This window comes from Arachis stenosperma, chromosome 9 (assembly GCF_014773155.1).
Source record: "Arachis stenosperma cultivar V10309 chromosome 9, arast.V10309.gnm1.PFL2, whole genome shotgun sequence".
NCBI classification, from domain to species: domain Eukaryota; kingdom Viridiplantae; phylum Streptophyta; class Magnoliopsida; order Fabales; family Fabaceae; genus Arachis; species Arachis stenosperma.
In genome coordinates this window covers 17,961,968-17,970,366 of record NC_080385.1, presented here as the reverse complement: position 1 = coordinate 17,970,366, position 8,399 = coordinate 17,961,968, and the positions used below count along the sequence as shown (strand labels likewise).

Sequence of the window (8,399 nt, the reverse complement as noted above, 5' to 3'; positions counted from 1 at the left end):
ATGGTGCCTATGGTACAGGGTATTAAGAACTTGCCAGGATCTTGTTTCTTTTGAGGTAGAATTTTCTGAATCCAAGTATCCAGTTCGTTAATGAGCAAGGGAGGTTCACTTTCCAAAGTCTCATTACCAAATAACTTGGCATTCAGCTTCATGATAGCTCCTAAGTATTGAGCAACTTGCTCTCCAGTCACCTCTTCATCCTCTTCAGAGGATGAATATTCTTCAGAGCTCATGAATGGCAGAAGGAGGTTCAAAGGAATCTCTATGGTCTCTGTATGAGCCTCAAATTCCTCTGGATCCTTAGTAGGAAACTCCTTCTTGCTTGAGGAACGTCCCAGGAGGTCTTCCTCACTGGGATTTTCGTCCTCTTCCTCCTTTGTGCATTCGGCCACTTTGATTAAATCAATGGCCTTGCACTCTCCTTTTGGATTTTCTTCTGTATTGCTTGGGAGAGTACTGGGAGGAGTTTCAATGACTTTCTTACTCAGCTGGCCCACTTGTGCCTCCAGATTTCTAATAGAGGATCTTGTTTCATTCATGAAACTGAAAGTGGCCTTTGACAGATCAGAGACTATATTGGCTAAATTATAAGTATTTTGTTCAGAATTTTCTGTCTGTTGCTGAGAAGATGATGGATATGGCTTACTATTATTCAGCCTGTTGCGTCCACCATTGTTAAAACCTTGTTGAGGTTTTTGTTGATCCTTCCATGAGAAATTTGGATGATTTCTCCATGATGAATTATAGGTGTTTCCATAAGGTTCACCCATGTAATTAACTTCTGTCATGGCAGGATTCTCAGGATCATAAGCTTCTTCAGAAGCTGCCTCTCTATTACTGTTGGATGCATGTTGCAATCCATTCAGATTTTGAGAGATCATGTTGACCTGTTGAGTCAACACTTTGTTCTGAGCCAATATGGCATTCAGAGTATCAATTTCAAGAACTCCTTTCTTCTGAGGTACCCCATTATTCACGGAATTCCTCTCAGAGGTGTACATAAACTGGTTGTTTGCAACCATGTCAATGAGTTCTTGAGCCTCTTCAGGCGTTTTCTTCAGGTGAATAGATCCACCTGCAGAATGGTCCAATGACATTTTTGAAAATTCAGAGAGACCATAATAGAATATATCTAATATGGTCCATTCTGAAAACATGTCAGATGGACATCTTTTGGTCAGCTGCTTGTATCTTTCCCAAGCTTCATAGAGGGTTTCACCATCTTTTTGTTTGAAGGTTTGAACATCCACTCTCAACTTGCTCAGCTTTTGAGGAGGAAAGAATTTATCCAGGAAGGCAGTGACCAGCTTATCCCAGGAGTCCAGGCTATCCTTGGGTTGTGAATCCAACCATACTCTAGCTCTGTCTCTTACAGCAAAAGGGAAAAGTAAGAGTCTGTAGACTTCAGGATCCACTCCATTCGTCTTTACAGTCTCACAGATCTGCAAGAACTCAGTTAAAAACTGATAAGGATCTTCAGATGGAAGTCCATAAAACTTGCAGTTTTGTTGCATTAAAGCAACTAGTTGAGGCTTAAGCTCAAAGTTATTGGCTCCAATGGCAGGAATGGAGATGCTTCTTCCATCAAACTTGGACGTTGGTTTTGTGAAATCACCAAGCATTCTCCTTGCATTATTATTATTATTTTCGGCCATCTTCTTCTCTTGTTCGAAAATTTCTGAAAGGTTGTTTCTGGATTGTTGTAATTTAGCTTCTCTTAATTTTCTCTTCAGAGTCCTTTCAGGTTCTGGATCAATTTCAACAAGAGTGCCTTTATCCTTGTTCCTGCTCATATGAAAGAGAAGAAAACAAGAAAAGAAAGAGGAATCCTCTATGTCACAGTATAGAGATTCCTTTATGTTAGTAGAAAAAGAAAGGGGGTAGAAGAATGAAGAATGGATTCGGATTTATGGATGAAGAGAGATGAAGAGAAGTGTTAGTAATTAAATAATTAAATAGAATAAGAAAAGAGAAGAGAATTCGAAAATAATTTTGAAAAAGAGGTTAGTGATTTTCGAAAATTAGAGATAAGATGTAATTAAAATTAGACATGAAGCAATTAATTAATTAAAAAGAATTTTTGAAAAAGGGATGAGATATTTTCGAAAATTAGAGAGGGAAAAGTAGTTAGGTGGTTTTGAAAAAGATAAGAAACAAACAAGAAGTTAGTTAGTTGTTTGAAAAAGATTTGAAATCAAAATTGAAAAAGATAAAATTTTTGAAAAAGATCAAATAAAAGATAAAAAAGATTTAATTCAAAAATTTTGAAATTATTTACTTTACTAACAAGAAACTACAAGATAAGATTCTAGAACTTAAAGATTGAACCTTTCTTAACAAGAAAGTAACAAACTTCAAATTTTTGAACCAATCACATTAATTATTAGTGAATTTTCGAAAATTATATATAAAGATAAGAAAAAGATTTTGAAAATAATTTGAAAAAGATTTTTTTGAAATTTTCGAAAAATAGAAAAAAATGAAAAAGATATGATTTTTGAAAAAGATTTTGAAAAGATAAGATTTTTAAAATTGAAATTTTGACTTGACTTGTAAGAAACAACTAATTTTGAAAATTTTTGACCAAGTCAACCCAAAATTTCGAAAATTTGGAGGGAAATAAGGAAAAGATATATTTTTTATTTTTGAATTTTTAATTATGAGAGAGAAAAACAACAAAAATACTTTATGCATGAAATTTTTAGATCAAAACAATGAATGCATGCAAGAATGCTATGAATGCCAAGATGAACACCAAGAACACTTTGAAGATCATGATGAACATCAAGAACATAATTTTGAAAAATTTTTGATGCAAAGAAAACATGCAAGACACCAAACTTAGAAATTTTTAATGCTTGGAAAATATGAATGCAAAGATGCACATGAAAAACAAGAAACAACACAAAACAAGAAATCATCAAGATCAAACAAGAGGACTTATCAAGAACAACTTGAAGATCATGAAGAACACTATGAATGCATGAATTTTCGAAAAATGCAAGAAAAATTTTTAAAGCATGCAATTGACACCAAACTTAAAAATTGACTCAAGACTCAAACAAGAAACACAAAATATTTTTTTATTTTTATGATTTTCTAATTTTTTTGGATTTTTATTAATTATTTTCGAAAATAAAGTTTGTGAAAACGAAAAAGAAAATAAAAATTTTGAAAAAGATTTTTGAAAAGAAAATTTACCTAATCTGAGCAACAAGATGAACCGTCAGTTGTCCATACTCGAACAATCCCCGGCAACGGCGCCAAAAACTTGGTGGACGAAATTGTGATCCATGTTCTAATTATTTTGAGATGAAGGCTTCTAAGGGGCAGCAGCTGAATTCACAACTCCGTTCAACTAACCAGCAAGTGTACTGGGTCGTCCAAGTAATAAACCTTACGTGAGTAAGGGTCAAATCCACAGAGATTGTTGGTATGAAGCAAGCTATGGTCACCTTGTAGATCTCAGTTAGACAGATTAAAGGGTAATTATGATTATTGGAATAAATAATAAATAAAAAGGAATAATAAAAGGGATAGAATACTTATGCAGATTCATTGGTGGGAATTTCAGATAAGCATATGGAGATGCTGTATGGCTCACGGACGCCTGCTCTCCCATTGCTTCTACTCAATCCTTCTTACCCCTTTCCATGGCAAGCTTTGTTTAGGGGTTCACCATCAGCGGTGGCTACTTTCAATCCTCTCGGGAAAATGATCCTATGCGGTTGTCAATCGCACGGCTAATCGTCTGGAGGCATCACCCATGGTTGATGGCTACATCCCATCCTCGCAGTGAAAACTAATGCTCACGCACTCTGTCATAGTACGGCTAATCACTGGTTGGTTCCCGCTTCTACTGGAATAGAATCCCTTGATTCTTTTGCGTCTGTCACTAACGCCCAGCACTTGCAAGTTTGAAGCACGTCACAGTCATTCATTACCGAAATCCTACTCGGAATACCACAGACAAGGTGAGACTTTCCGGATTCCTAGGATCCTACTCGGAATACCACAGACAAGGTGAGACTTTTCGGATCCTCATAAATGCCGCCATCTTATCTAGCTTATACCACAAAGATTCTGTTGGGGAATCTAAGAGATACACATTCAAGCTCGGTTGCATGTAGAACGGAAGTGGTTGTCAATCACGCGCGTTCATAAGTAAGAATGATAATGAGGGTTATCTAACTCATCACATTCATCATGTTCTTGGGTGCGAATGAATATCTTGGAATAAGAATAAGAGAGATTTGAATAAAAGAAAATAGAACTTCATTAATACTTGAGGTACAGCAGAGCTCCACACCCTTAATCTATGGTGTGCAGAAACTCCACCGTTGAAAATACATAAGTGAAAGAGGTTCAGGCATGGCCGAATGGCCAGCCCTCTCCATGATCAAGTGACCGAATATTCAAAGAGATTAAACTGTCAAAAGATGTCTAATACAATAGATAAATGTCCTAGATATACTAGACTAGCTACTAGGGTTTACATGAGTAAGTAAATGATGCATAAATCCACTTCCGGGGCCCACTTGGTGTATGCTTGGGCTGAGCTTGATTAATCCACGAGCTGAGGCTTCTCTTGGAGTTGAACTTTGAGTTATGACGTGTTTTGGGCGTTCAACTCCGGATCATGACGTTTTTCTGGCGTTTAACTCCAGAAAGGAGCATATACTTGGCGTTCAACGCCAAGTTACATCGTCATTCTTCGAATAAAGTATGGACTATTATATATTGCTGGAAAGCCCTGGATGTCTACTTTCCAACGCCGTTGAGAGCGCGCCATTTAGAGTTCTGTAGCTCCAGAAAATCCATTTCGAGTGCAGGGAGGTCAGAATCCAACAGCATCAGCAGTCCTTTTGTCAGCCTTTTTCAGAGTTTTGCTCAAATCCCTCAATTTCAGTCAGAATTTACCTGAAATCACAGAAAAACACACAAACTCATAGTAAAGTCCAGAAATGTGAATTTAACATAAAAACTAATGAAAACATCCCTAAAAGTAGCTCAAACTTACTAAAAACTATATAAAAACAATGCCAAAAAGCGTATAAATTATCCGCTCATCATTAGGTCTTCGGCAACCAACATAAAAATATAGTCGAACCCCCATGACATGAATCAAAGACACAATGCCATACACACCGCAACAAAATGGTATGGCAGAAAGGCGTAATCGAATGTTAATGGATATGGTTAGAAGTATGATGAGCAATTCTTCTTTACCCAAATTCTTGTGGATGTATGCATTAAAGACTACCATGTATTTGCTAAATAGAATTCCTAGTAAAGCTGTTCTAAAGACTCCTTTTGAGTTATGGACTAATAGAAAACCTAGTTTACGGCATTTACATGTTTGGGGTTGCCCAGCAGAAGCAAGAATATTTAATCCACAAGAAAAGAAATTAGATTCTCGAACAGTGAGTGACTATTTTATTGGCTATCCAGAGAAGTCTAAAGGGTATATTTTTTATTATCCAAATCATAGTCCAAGAATTGTAGAAACTGGTAATGCAAAATTCTTTGAAAATGGTGAAGTTAGTGAGAGTGAAAATCATTAAAATATAGAAATAAAGGAAATTAAGTTAATGTTCCTATACATGTTTGTGTTCCGTTATCCACACCTACTCAAAGAGTTGTTCCAACTATTGTTGAACACATTAATAGTGATGAACAAGATTTGAAGGATAAGGTTCCTAATGAAGAAACTAACTCACAAATATCAAAAAGAAATGAGTCTCAAAAAATACCATTGAGGAGATCACAAAGGGAAAGAAAGTCATCTATTTCAAGCTATTATGAGACTTATTTACAAGAAAAAGATAGTGGAATATCTAAATATCCAGTTTCATTTACACAAGCCATAAATAATGATGATTCAGAAAAATGGATTGATGTCATAAAAGAAGAGTTAAAATCCATGGAAGATAACAAAGTTTGGGATATTGTTGCATTGCCAGAAGGTGCTAAATGTATTGGTTGTAAATGGGTCTTCAAAGTTAAGCGAGACTCAAAAGGCAATGTTGAATGACAGAAAGCTAGACTTGTTGCTAAGGGATTTACTCAAAAGAATGGTATTGATTATAAATAAATATTTTCACATGTTTCTAAGAAAGATTCATTGCGTATTATTATGGCACTTGTGGCTCATTATGACTTAGAGTTACATCAAATGGATGTAAAAACTGCCTTTCTGAATGGTAATCTTGATGAAGAAGTTTATATAGATCAACCTGAAGGTTTTTCAACTGAAGGAAAAGGTCGTATGGTGGTAAACTTAAGAAATCAATATATGGACTAAAACAAGCCTCACGACAATGGTATATTAAGTTTAATAATACCATTCTTTCTTTCGGTTTTGAAGAAAATGTTGTTGATGTATGCATATACCGAAAGGTCAGTGGGAGTAAGTTTATCTTTCTAGTCTTATATATTGATGATATTTTTCTTGCAACAAATAATTTGGAAATGTTGCGTGAGACTAAAGAATATCTTTCTAGAAACTTTGAAATAAAATATATGGGAGAGGCATCCTATGAGATAGGAATTGAAATTTTTCGTGATAAATCATAAGGATTCTAGAGAGGTTCAACATGGAAAAGTATTCCACAGGAATTGCACCAATTCAAAAAGGGGATAAATTTAGTCTTATGCAATGCCCAAAAAACAACATAGAACGGAAGCGAATGGAAGGAATTCCATATAGTTCTGTAGTGGGAATTATGTATGTGCAAACTTGCACAAGACCAGACGTTAGCTTTGGAGTAGGAATGTTTGGAAGGTATCAAAGTAATCCTGGAATAGATCATTGGAAAGCTGCAAAGAAGGTTTTGAGATATCTTCAAGGTATAAAGAATTATATGCTCATGTACAAAAGGTCTAGCCAATTAGAAGTAATTGGTTATTTAGATTCAAATTTTGGTGGATGTGCTGACACAAGAAAGTCTACATTTGGCTGCTTATTCTTATTTGGAGAAGCTACCATATCATGAAAAAGCTCCAAGCAAAGTGTTGTGGCAATATCTACTATGGAGACAGAATTTGTAGAATGTTTTGAAGCTACAAATCAAGCTTTATGGCTGCGAAATTTTATTTCAGGACTTGGCATTATTGACTCAATTGTTAGGCCATTGAAAATTTGTTGTGATAATTCTGCAGCAGTATTTTTCTCAAAAAATGATAGATATTCTAAAGGTGCCAAGCATATGGAAATAAAGTACTTTGGCGTTAAGGAGGAAGTTCAGAAAAGAGTGTCCATAGAACATGTTAGAACAAAACTTATGATTGCTGATCCATTGACTAAAGGATTGCAACCAAAGACATTTAAGGAACATGTACATAAAATGGGTCTTGGTTCTTCTGAATGATACTAACACTCTGAATACACTATGTTTATTTATGTGTTTTCTGAACATTGATAGTTTGTTGTTTCTAGTTAAAGTAATATTATTTTATGAGTTATAACATAATGATCTAGAAACTTTATGGACCGATATAAAATTGTGTTATTTATGTAGCTTGTGTAGTAAGATGCTAGTGGTTGTAGTATATGGAAGGAAATGCGTTTCATATTAAATGCATGACTGCCATAACTCACACAAAGTATTTTACCATATTAAAGCAATTATGTAATGTGTGAAAGTATGATTACACCTAGGCCAAGTGGGAAAATGTTGGAAGTTTATTGTAATTTAAACTTCTGTTGTTGCCTAATTGTAATTATCTATAAACTATTAATGATTTAATCTCATCCATTAATTCTAATGTTTGATGGACACATTAGATTTAAAGATAATAACACATAAAAAGGTGGTCCTCTCTCTGCCTCTATACACGACGTCTTTACAGTTTCCACTCATTGAAAATACTGAGAAATTGTCATCCTGATGAACGTCTGCAAGAAAGGAAAGGGAGAGAAATTAGTCTTGAAGTTCAACTCTACCGTAACCAAAACTCTTCTAAATCAGTCTTGAAGTTCAACTCTACCGTAATCAAAACTTATTATGGCAACCAATTCAGGTATGAAAATCACAACTTTTAAGATCCTAGTTAATGCTTCCGCTAAAATAAGTTTACAGAAAATAATCAGAAAGCATATTGGAACTTAGCACATTCACAAAAACTTATTAACTCAATATTTTCAGAACCCAAAACTTCACTTGATGAAATTAACGAAAGGAAAGCTACCAAAAGTGAAAAGAAAAGCAAAAGAAAAAAGAGTGAACAAAAGATTGTGTTGGGAGTGCAACGATTAGGGCAAAAGCTAAACTTGTTCTTCGGTTTTCAGACGATTTACCTCATCATCACGTCCCTTGTTACTTGGATGAAGTATATAGGCTCGATCTGTCAAGAGCCCAAGGAAAAGAACTATCCGCCGAGAAACTGCCAGAGATTTG

The 8,399-nt window shown here is 35.1% G+C and overlaps 1 non-coding gene across 1 annotated transcript; it reads left to right on the top strand.

The window, feature by feature from the left end:
• The first annotated feature begins 1,155 nt into the window (after positions 1-1,155).
• Positions 1,156-1,259, top strand: LOC130952559 (small nucleolar RNA R71). Its single transcript, XR_009074739.1, has one exon. It is a non-coding gene; the product is annotated as a small nucleolar RNA R71 (small nucleolar RNA).
• Positions 1,260-8,399: the final 7,140 nt, after the last annotated feature.